Source organism: Pinus tabuliformis, chromosome 4_2 (genome assembly GCF_031772625.1).
Source record: "Pinus tabuliformis cultivar Carrire ecotype Pingquan chromosome 4_2, CPIR1, whole genome shotgun sequence".
NCBI lineage: Eukaryota > Viridiplantae > Streptophyta > Pinopsida > Pinales > Pinaceae > Pinus > Pinus tabuliformis.
In genome coordinates, this window is record NC_142304.1 from 400,080,627 (window position 1) to 400,092,991 (window position 12,365).

At 40.4% G+C, this 12,365-nt stretch overlaps 1 protein-coding gene across 1 annotated transcript in view; it reads left to right on the forward strand.

The window, feature by feature from the left end:
* LOC149169639 (uncharacterized) overlaps window positions 1–12,365 on the forward strand; it is a 92,689-nt gene that overhangs the window by 759 nt on the left and 79,565 nt on the right. The gene's annotated exons all lie outside the window — the stretch shown is intronic.

Genomic DNA, 12,365 nt, shown 5'->3' on the forward strand with positions numbered 1-12,365 from the left:
ATGGGGCAGTCACTTTCTTATGTAGACTGGAACTTTACTTGGTAATCCCATGTCCCAACTCAATGATTTTCGCCATTCCTTCTTTTAAACATTACCAGTAATCATATAATGAACAGTGGCCACCTATACTCAATGATAACTTTTATATTTCAAAGTACTCCAAACCAATTTAGTTTGTGAGTTCAGGATTTCTTGATGAAGTTAAAAATATTGATAAAAGTGCCAACAATGTTAGAGAAATGGACACATCAATGTTTTGATCTCCATCCTTGTCTTCATTGTAGGAAGAAAAATCACCCATCAGAAAGATGTCGAAAGCAAACTAATCTAAGAAATTAATTCAATATGGATGGATAAATCATTGAAGATGGAATCAAGAATTAAAGAGTTGCATAAGTCCTACAGTTTGGTCAAGATAGAGGTAAAGACAAAGCTGTATGAAGAAATTGACAAAGAGCTTTCAAGAAGTTATTCCAAAAAAAAGATGGTACTCTCCCACACCTTAATGGGGGTAGCACATGCATAACTCTCCTACACCTTTGGGTGGGGAGAGTAAATTTATAAAACAGATTGGTTAGTGGTAAATTGAAAACCACCACATTATTCAAATCAAGCATATAGGTTAATGGTAATCTAAAAACCACTGCATTATTGAAAGTAGATTGGTTAGTGGTCATCCAAAAACCACCACCTTAATCAAAGAAGATTGATTAGTGGTCATCCACAAGCCACCACATTATTCAAAGTAGATTGGTTAATGGTAAACCATAAACCACCAGTTTCTATGGAAGATAATTAGTTGTCAACCAAAAAAGCCACCACTTAAAGAATCCAAAGCCCTAGCTTGGATCCTTTCAAGAATGAACTATTGAAAAACTTCTCACCTTGCACTTGATAGGGGTGGACATCACATATAAGTTTTGAGGTCTTATTAGCATTTAGTCTTCAATTAGGAATTCATGCATAGTAACTGGTCTCCTCAATATAAATCATTTCAATTATTCAACTAAAATATTTGGACATAACATTTGTTCACTTCCTTGATATTCAAATATTGGTAGTTTTCAAGGATATCTTCATTGAAACTTAGTTCAATAGTTTTAGAGATTGAAGATAACACATGTTAGTAGTACAATTATTTGAACTTGCGATTTTTTTTTGGGGCGGGAGATGTTAGAGTGTGAGTTCCTAAATAATCACAAAATCTGAGAATACAACTGTCATGACTTGTAAATCTTATCTTGATGAGATGTCGTGATGATCCACTAATAAGTTGTGAGTGTGATCTAGATCTAGACCTAAAAGATCCTGAATGGTAATTGATGTATTATAAAGTTAAATTTTGAAATCAATATAATAGAATAGATGGCTTCAAGCCTTTTCCGCTAGTTTTCTTGTCTTGTCTCACTCTCGCAGATTCTTAATATAAAACTTAGCAAAAGCTCAAAATCTTACTTGCACTTGCATAAGAACATTTTAAAGATATCCACCAATAATATAATAGATAAATAAAATTCAATAATTCAAATAAATTAATAATATAATTTGCTTATAAAAAGAAAAAAATATTTTAACTTCCACACGACTAAAAATTAGTATATAAAACAGTATAATAAATAGAGTCAAACAATTAATCAATAGAAAGTGAATTATTTATCCACTACTAATCCTAATCCTAATAAAACCAACTATAAATCCATTACTAATCCTAATCCTAATAAAATCAACTATAAATAAAAAACGTAAAACAAACTATTTAAAAATATTTAATTTACACCAATTTTCTTCATTCATCCCAAAAATATACTTTAAAAACTCATTGAAAAAATCTCATAACCATACTTATTAGCACAAACACAAATTAAAATAAAACCCCAAACAAACTCATTTTGCTTTTTGGTTCGAAATAAGTTTGTCAGAATGAACCTTTATACCCGGAGGAGTTATTCAAGTTGTGAGGGCAAAGAGAGAAATGTCGACGCTACTTGCGATTTCCTTTTCATTCACGGAGATGGGGCAGTGTCTTTCTTATGCAGATTGGAACTTTACTTGGTAATTCCATGTCCGAAATCAATGATTTTCGCCATTCCTTCTTTTAAACGTTACCAGTAATCATATAATGAGCAGTGGCCACCTATGCCACTGCCCAAACGCTTGAAGGCTATTATTACACTAGCAAAATTTTCCTTCATAATATTTCCAACGCTGAGGTGGATTGTTGAGTAAAAGGTTTTTTACAGAGGTCTTTGAAGCATATTAGCAAGTCATGGATAGTGAAGCCATGTTTTTCTGCCTACTTTCCCTTTTTGCACTTGTTTTTTTCGAAGCCATTTCTATTCGAGAATTAAAGAAATTATAGTTCCACTGTGATATTGCACTTACAATTCCAAGCATATTAGCAAGTCATGGATAGTGAAGCCATGTTTTTCTGCCTACTTTCACTTTTTGCACTTTGTTTTTTTTCGAAGCCATTTCTATTCGAGAATTAAAGAAATTACAGTTCCACTGTGCTATTGCACCTATGTTACCAGAAATGAAAAACGGGAAACGAGACGAGAAACAGAGTTTTGAGATTTCACATTCAAGAAACGAGGAGAGAGAAAAAACAATAAAAATAAGAAAAAAATAAATTTTAACTCTTCAAATAAAGTAAAGTTCAACCTAAAGTGTCATTACACTCAATTTTATATAAAACTATAAATTAGAACCAACTTTTTGTAAATAAAATCTAAAACCTAATTAGAATACATAATCTACCACTTATAAAATACTAAATAAAATTTAAAAATATATCATTTCAAAATAAAGTTAACCACTTTTAACATGATCCAAATAATAAACTATAGGATAATATTAGAATATTTGTTTGTTTTGGCAATAGCATTCTCAATGTTTTTCAATGTCCAAATAGTAAGCCATCTCAAAATATTTGATGTTTCTCACAATAAGATGTTGTTACCCACTAAGTCATTTGAAATGAAATACAGGGTGAAACAACACATCGTGTTGGATGATCAGTTGAAGAATGGAATAAAAGGCTTAATTGTATAAACTGCCTTATTTAGACACTCTATACACAAAATTATAGATTATGTATTCCAAATAATTCACTATGTCCAGTACTGACCCATGGTGACTAGAACAGTCGTAGAAAATGACGTTTCCTGTACCGTCCCGTTTCTAGCTCGTTTTTCTCCAAGAACGATCGCTCCCGTCACGTTTCTGGCGGAGTAGGGCCTCAAAGAACAAGGTTCCCAGGTCCTATTTATAAAATCAAAGTGTTCCCAAGGCCCCCATCTATCTATATATCTGTTTTTTTTTTCATGTTCTCGATCACTGGAGGACTTATTCAAATTAGTGTTCCTGAGGCCCTATCTATCTACACATCCGGTTTTTTTTTTTTTTCATGTTCTCGATCACCGGAGGAGTTATTCAAGTTGTGAGGGAAAAGAAAGAAATGTCGAAGCTACCTGCGATTTCCGTTTCATTCATGGAGATGGGGCAACCTCTTTCTTATGCAGGTTGAAACTTTACTGGGTAATCCCATGTCCCAACTCAATGATTTTCACCATTCCTTCTTTTAAACATTACTAGTAAACATATAATGAACATTGGCGACCTATACTCAATGATAACTTTTATATTTCAAAGTACTCCAAACCAATTTAGTTTGTGAGTTTAGGATTTCTCGATGAAGTTAAAAATATTGATAAAAGTGCCAACATTGTTAGAGAAATTGACACATCAATGTTTTGATCTCCATCCTTGTCTTCATTGTGGGAAGAAAAATCACCCATTAGAAAGATGTCGAAAGCAAAATAATCTGAGAAATTAATTCAATATGGATGGATAAATCATTGGAGATGGAATCAAGAAGTAAAGAAGTTGCATAAGTCCTACAGTTTGGTCAAGATAGAGGTAAAGACAATGTTGTATGAAGAAATTGACAAAAATATTTCAACAAGTTATTCCAAAATAAATATGGTACTCTCCCACACCTCAATGGGTGGAGCACATGCATAACTCTCCTACACCTTTGGGTGGGGAGAGTAAATTGATAAAACAGATTGGTTAGTGGTAAATTGAAAACCAACACATTATTCAAATCAAGCATATAGGTTAACGGTCATCTAAAAACCATCGCATTATTGAAAGTAGATTGGTTAGTGGTCATCCAAAAACCACCACCCTATTCAAAGAAGATTGGTTAGTGGTCATCCACAAGCCACCACATTATTCAAATTAGATTGGTTAATGGTAAACCATAAACCACCAATTTCTATGGAATATGATTAGTGGTCAACCAAAAAAACCACCACTTAAAGAATCCAAAGCCCTAGCTTGGATCCTTTCAAGAATGAACTATTGAAAAACTTCTTATCTTTCACCTGATAGGGGTGGACATCACATATAAGTTTCAAGGTCTTATTAGCATTTAGTCATCAATTGGGAATTCATGCATAGTAATTGGTCTCCTCAATATAAAATCATTTCAATTATTCAACTGAAATATTTGGACATAACAATTGTTCACTTCCCCGATATTCAAATATTGGCAGTTTTCATGCATATCTTCTTTGAAGCTTAGTTCAACAGTTTTAGACAGTGAAGATAACACATGTTATTAATACAATTATTTGAACTTGTGATTTTTTTTTAGGGGGGTGAGAGATGTTAGACTGTGAGTTCCTAAAAAATCACAAAATCTGAGAATACCACTGTCATGACTTGTAAATCTTATCTTGATGAGATGTCGTGATGATCCACTAATAAGTTGTGATGTTCCACTAATAAGTTGTGAGTGTGATATAGATCCAATTTCCATACAGATCAAACTCTATGAAATTGACACAAGCAGTCACAAATGCTTTGCTAAACAGAATGCAATCTTCATGAGGAATCAAAAGATGGAGGCTTGGACCAGACACAAACAGCTCCGACGGCGAAAATGGCGGAACCCTAGATTGGTTTTCGTTTCTGAACTACTCCCCATGGCGGTTTACAGGCAGACTCCGGGTTTCATGTGAAGTGTTGGGTTGACTGCGGCACTGTTATTGTTTTGCGCGAAGTTTCTTGGGTCTTCCTGCGGTCCCCCCTGGACACCCACTGCTGCTCTCACTGCCGCTCTGACTTTCCCTATCACGGTGCAGACGGACCACTGTTCGAACCCCGTTCGCACCACATAACCGACAGATTATCATGGGTGACGAGGATTTGGTTGATTACGAGGCGGACCCCATGCCGCATCAAGATATATGGGCACATACTAGCAGGCCTATTATGCTTCCGTGGAGCGTTTCGTTGGGTTTTGCGACAGGTGCCCCGAACCTGCATCCACATTTGTCTTCTACTGGAAAAAACAAAGGGCCGGCTATCTCTACAGCGGACACCCCGCCTATTGACTGCCCTCCTCTCTCCCCGGCTACGGCACAGTTACTGGGCACATGCTTCCTTAGTTCCCCTTTCCTGGATGCCTCACTACAGGACCACAACCGCCCTGCGCTCCCCCCGCCTCCTCCGCCTCCGCCCCTTTCGAGCTCCCACTCCCCCTCTGTATCATTTATGCCTCAGACACACCAGCATCCCTGCATCCGGCCTCCCTGGTTCTAGTTTTTCAACCCCTCGCACACCGATTCACTCTGGCTGTTTCACCACCCCGCCACTTCCGGTGCGTTCCGCTGCATCAGCACATCACAGTTCATCTGACCCGTGCCGCAACCTGCTGAAGGGTATACCATTTGGAAAACGCTCTGAGAAGGTGACCAAGGGACGCTGCCTCCGGTCCATTGATCCTGACTACAACATCAATTTGGGGCCTGAAGATCCACTTCCGGACGTTATGGATGCGGCTCGAAAAGTTCTGGTGGGCAGAGTCAGGGGTCGAACATACTCCGCGGAGAGACTCAAGCTTTGGGTGAACGAGATTTGGGGGTCTTTCTTCAAAGAACTCCCGGAGATTATGGTGCTAACAAGGGGTTGGTTTGCCCTACACTTTCAGAGGCCCGAATACACACAGTGGGTTCTCACCCAATACTGGCATATAGAGCTCGCTCCGGTCCTGCTCAAACGGTGGGATCCCCTTTTCGATCCAGAGCGCGAACAACTCGGGGAAGGCCCCATTTGGGTACGCCTTCCTGGGCTACCTTGGCAATTCTGGAATCAATTCACCTTCAAAAAAATTGGGGACACTTTAGGCACCTATCTGGAGCATGATAGATCATATGAAAAAACAGGCATCAGGACTATGGCACGAATACTGGTTAATATGGATATCAGGCCCGGGCTGGTGGAAAAGATCACCCTGCACCATAATCACGTCTCGCGCAAACATCCCCTTGATTATGAGGGAGTGCCATATCGATGCAGGAGATGCCACAAGTTGGGCACCTCTTCAAGGACTGCCCACTGCTAGCGAAGGGTATTTCTGAGGACTCTAAGGGCCCTCGTCAACAGACTACGGTGAATCAAAATGATGGTGAGCACCTGCCATCGGAGGGGGTACAGAATCAACAGGAGATCCCTACCATGAAGAAGGGGGACAGCGCTACAAAATCTGCTCGCAGCAAGGACTTGGATGCACCTGGACCGCCGCGGACCCGCTCGAGGACTGCTGGGAAGACTGCTAAATCGGTCGCGACTGTACCTACTCGATCGGGTAATGACTCCCTCCCCCCTCTCTCACAGTCATGCTCTATTGATATGCTGTCTAATGTGCATTCATCTATACAAGCACCCCGTTCTGAGCCTGTTACCATCCCCTCCATACTCTGCACCATTGCCCCTCCTCCGCCATCCATATCTACCACCCCTCCCACGCACAACCTGATCTTGGGGGATGCGGACCACCCATCTTCTCCGGATTTGTCCGGCTCACATCACTATCACCTGAGACCTAGAGCTCGGACTCGTATATTAGGTTTGGGCTCATCCCCTGGTCGTCTCCATAAACAGAAACGCGGCAGACCTTCACATATCTCATCGGCTAAGTTAAATGTTGTGGCTGACGTCGCCATGGGGCGACAGACTACCATTGAAAGGGCACTTAGAGCTATCGAGCCCATGAACTGTGGTGACCCATGATCTGGCTCTCCTTCAACTGCAGGGGACTAGCCAACCCCAAAAAACGACTGGCTCTGAAAAGACTCCTTCTAGTATCGAGGTGTGATATTATTTTTCTCCAAGAGACTCTATGCACAGCTAAGGTGGCGGTGGGATGCCTGCAAGGATTACTCCCGGGATGGACTCTGCATGGACTGGACGCATGTGGGCGATCAGGTGGTTTACTCATCGGCATCAATCCAAGGAAGTGTAGATCTTTCTCCGCCTGGGGGGGCAGAGGCTTCCTCGGAATGGATATTATGGTTGGTGATCTGGGTTTCCCGATCAGAATTATTAATATATATGGTCCCAACCAGCATCGACTTCCCTTCTGGCAAGAATTTCTATCCGGTAACCATATCACACAGAATACAGTGATCGGAGGGGATTTCAACTTCTCAATGGGAGTTGGAGAATCCTAGGGACATAATGCCCAGTGGGATACCATTGCGGATCAAATGCAATTACTTCTAGACTCTCATCACCTGGTGGACATTCCTATGAATAAGAAACTACCTACATGGCACAATCAGCGCACAGGGGAGGCTGCACTGGGGAGGCGATTAGACAGGTTTATGATGCACCAGGATCTAATCCAGTTATGCCCACTATACAGACAATGGGTTGGTACAGGGGGTCTATCTGATCATCATCCAATTTTTCTACAGATTAGTGACAACAAGCCCAAGCCGAGATCTCCATACAAATTTTTTGCTGGCCTTCTTAAGGATCCAGATTATATCAATTTGGTCACGGATTTCTGGGCAACACAGCCTCCTCTGCGGGAGCAGAGGAAGGTCTATGATTTCTGTGAAAGACTCAATAAACTCAAAGCATTGACTGAGAATTGGGCGACATCCAAAAGGAATAGAGATGAACAAATTCTGAAGGATACTGAAGCACAGATTGCTTCATTGACCGATGACAAAGGATCTGGATACCTCTCTGACGAATCCAAAGAACTACTCAATCGTCTGCACGGTCAAAAAGCAAAAATTCTACATGACAAGGAGGAGCAATGGAGGCTTAAAAGTAGAGCCATTTGGCTCAAAGCGGGGGACTGTAACACTAAATTCTTTCATAACTTAGCCAACGGAAGGAAGGCTTCGAACACCATATGGAGACTTCCAAGGGAGCCAGACGGATGGGCTACCACTCATCAGCAATTGGCTAGACTTGGGGTGTCTCATTTCAAGGGTCTTTTCACAGCACCACCTGAAGTCAATCTTCCTGATATTATTAGAACTGCAGAAAAGTTCCCTCGGTTTGTTAGCCAGGAGGACTTGGAAGATCTTACAGTACCAGTCACATCTCTGGAGCTTGAAAGTACACTAAAATGGTTCAAGAAAGATAAGAGCTCGGGACCAGATGGATGGCCGGTGGAATTCTATCTGGCATTTTATGAACAGATGGGAGAGGATCTATTAGCTGTTGTTAAGGAAAGTCGGATCTCGGGGCACATCCACCCTCCTATGAATCAGACCTATATTGCCTTGATCCCCAAAGCCGATGAACCCACTTCTTTCAATGATTTTCGGCCCATATCTCTCTGTAACTGCCTCTACAAAATCATTGCCAAGATTATAGCCAACCGTATTAAGCCGATTCTATCCTCCCATATATCTGCTGAACAATTTGCTTTTCTCCGAAATCGTCATATTCTAGAGGCTATTGGCACTGCCCAGGAAACCTTACATTCCATCAAGCTGAAGAAACTGGAAGGGGTATCCTTGAAAATTGATCTTACAAAGGCTTTTGACAAGGTGAATTGGCTATATCTTAAAATGATCCTTATACACCTGGGCTTTCCTCAGCCATTTATTAACTGGATCATGGGATGTGTTACATCTGTCTCTTTTGCCATTCTCATCAATGGTGCAGCCTCAGATCGTTTTTACATCAACAGGGGTATCAGGAAAGGATGCCCACTCTCTCCACTACTCTTTCTCATTGTTATGGAAGGGTTGAGTAGGCTTATCGCGGATGCAAAAAGGAATGGGGAGATAAGTGGCCTCAAAATTACCGAATAGCTCTCCATTACACACCTTTTGTTCGTGGATGATATACTCATATTCCTCAATGGCAGTGTCAGAGATAGCACTGCACTCAATAGTATCCTTCAACTATTCTGCAAAGCCACGGGTATGGAAATAAACAGGGACAAATCCACCAGATCAGTGACGAGATGTACTTAACAAGAAACTCAGTTGGCTGCCCAGTTCTTTCCCTTTCTGGAAAATAATCTACTGGATGGAATCAAATACTTGGGATTCAGATTAAGGCCGGATGGTTACAAAACTGAACACTGGGGGTGGCTCATTAACAAAATTGAAAAGAGGATAACTTGCTGGCACCATCGCTTACTATCAAAAGCGGGCAGATTACAGCTAATCAAATCTGTACTTGAGGCCACACCAGTGTACTGGATGTCCCTCACCTGGATTCTGAGGAGCATACTACAAAAAATTCAACAGATCTGCAGCAGGTTCCTGTGGAATGGGAACAAAAAGGGAAAGACCTTTGCATGGACAAGATGGTCCCTGGTATCTAGGCCCAAGAACTGGGGTGGGTGGGGACTTAAATCCCTCTCAGAATTTGCACTTGCCCTAACAGCTAAGCAGGGATGGTCACTACTCAAGATGGACAGCTTATGGGCAGAAGTTATTCACAAAAAATACTTTTGGCCTACAAATATCATTGACTGGATTCGTAGACCTTCTTGGAATCACCAAGGTGTATCTGTAATCTGGAAAGCTACCCTTAAAGCACTGCCCCTCATCAAGGAAAACCTTCTATGGAAAATTGGTAATGGAACTCAGGTACGCATTGGACTGGATCCATGGCTTGGGTCTGGGAACGCTCACCTCCTACCTGCAGACATGATCCGACATCTCAACTATAAGGGCATCAAACACTTAGCACAGGTCGGTGACCCAATCCGATCTACTATATTCTCGCAGGCTTGGATAACAGATCAACAGTGGCAATTAACAGATGAGTGGGCGGACCTATGGCAGCGATACATACAGGCGCTCACTGAAACTCATATTAAGCTACATGAGCAGGATGATGAACTCATTTGGGCACCTGCTAAATCAGGCATATATACACCTAAGCTGGGATATTTAAAGCTCATTGAGGACAAGAAGCCTGAATTACTCATAAATTGGTGGTCGAAAATCTGGCAGCTACAAGCTCAGCCCAGATCCAGACTCTTAATGTGGAGCATACTGGCCAATAAAATTCCAACTGGGGAAAATCTAAAAAGACGAGCATTTGCTGGACCTACCTGGTGTGTTCTATGCAACAAGGCGGAGGAATCTACATTCCATCTATTTCTCTCTTGCGAAGTTACCATTGAAATTTGGCAGCAGGTCAATCAAGCCCTCAACATTACATCCGCCTGGCATGCAGATGACATTCCCACTGCCTGGGATCAATGGTGGACTGCTGTGTCCTCGGAGAAAGCAAGAAATTTTCCATTAGTGGTGTCCATGTACATTTGGTACAAACGCAATGACATCATTTTTGCAGAAGGCAGGCGTAACTGGCAGTTTCTTCCGCCTACCATATGTGCTGCCTACACAGAAATTCCTTTTGACATTAAAGCTATTACACCCAGGCATATCACTCCAGAAATTATATACAGGAATATGCCGTGGGCATATTTTGATGGGGCCGCATCAGCTCAAGGGTGTGGAGGGGGTATCCTATTCCACATAACAGAAACTCATTATTTTCATCTGAGACTGGGTCTTGGTCTGGGTACCAACAATCATGCCGAACTCATCACATTGAGACATCTTCTTTATTTCGCTCTATCTAAAAACTGCAGGCAAATACAAATCTTTGGTGATTCTAAGATAATGATTGATTGGGCAAACAATAATTCCATTTGTCACACATATTCTTTGAGACATATCTTGGAAGAAATTGTTTTTTTCAAAACACATTTTGACCGGATCACTGTTTCTCATATATACAGGGAAAGAAATACAACTGCTGACCGGCTCTCGAAAGAAGCGGCGGATCGGCCTCTAGGCGACTGGATGATCGAGGAATACAGTCCAGACGGGATGCACGTTTTCTACCATCGCCCCTACATAGATGGACTGCTACAAGGGGACAACCTCCCCTACTGATTTTGAATTTTTGATTCACTAGATTATGCTTTGTATATAATGGCATGGCTCTTTCAGACAATATTGTATAATTTTTTAACAGAGGTAAAACCTCAATATTTGCATATTACAGTACATTATGTATATCTGAAATTTTTGTAAATGGATACAGCCCCATCGTATCCATAGCGACACTTATGGGACAGATCTTTTGTAACTACTGAACAGTGGTAATACCACGATTCCGCATATGCCATTGGCATCTACAGCATGTAATCTCTATTATACCTCTTAATAGAAATTATGAACTCTATTTTCCCCGAAAAAAAAAAAAAAAAAAAAAAAAAAAAAAAAAAAAAGATCTAGACCTAAAATATCCTGAATGGTAATTGATGTATTATAAAATTAAATTTTGAAATCAATATAATAGAATAGATGGCTTCAAGCCTTTTTTGCTAGTTTTCTTGTCTTGTCTCACTCTTGCATATTCTTAACATAAAACTTAGCAAAAGCTCAAAACCTTACTTTCACTTGCATAAGAGCATTTTAAATATATCCACCAATAATATAATAGATAAATAAATAAATGTTATGAAACCAACTCACAAAAAGATAGAAAAGATAGTTGAAAGCCTTAGAATTCAGCCTCTTCGAAGGGGCAACCTCCTTTACATTACACAAATGAACAATTCTTGGATGATTCAAATGACAAAACCTCCTTTCTATATATAAGAGTCTAAGGGGTCACAATATAACCAAGCCGACCTAACAATAATAATATAAAGGCACAAAAATAACAATAGAGGGATTTTATGAGGCACAGTAATAACAATATGGGGACAATAGGGGCACAACAATATTAATAAGGGATACAACTACAAGAGTAATGGGGGCATCACTAGTTTTATAGGGACCTTATGCCCCTCTCCTTCAAAAAAGTGTTGTCCTCAACGCTTGAGTAGTTCTGGATGCTTCTGTATAAAATTCTCATCCTCCCATGTGGAATCTTCAGCGGATAAGTTCTTCCACTTGATGAGATACTCTGAAATGGATCGATTTCATAGCTGTCAAATTCTTGTTTCTATGACTGCTTCTGGTTCCAATATAATTTTTCCTTCCTCGTCAAGTTCTAGTAATATTGTTTGA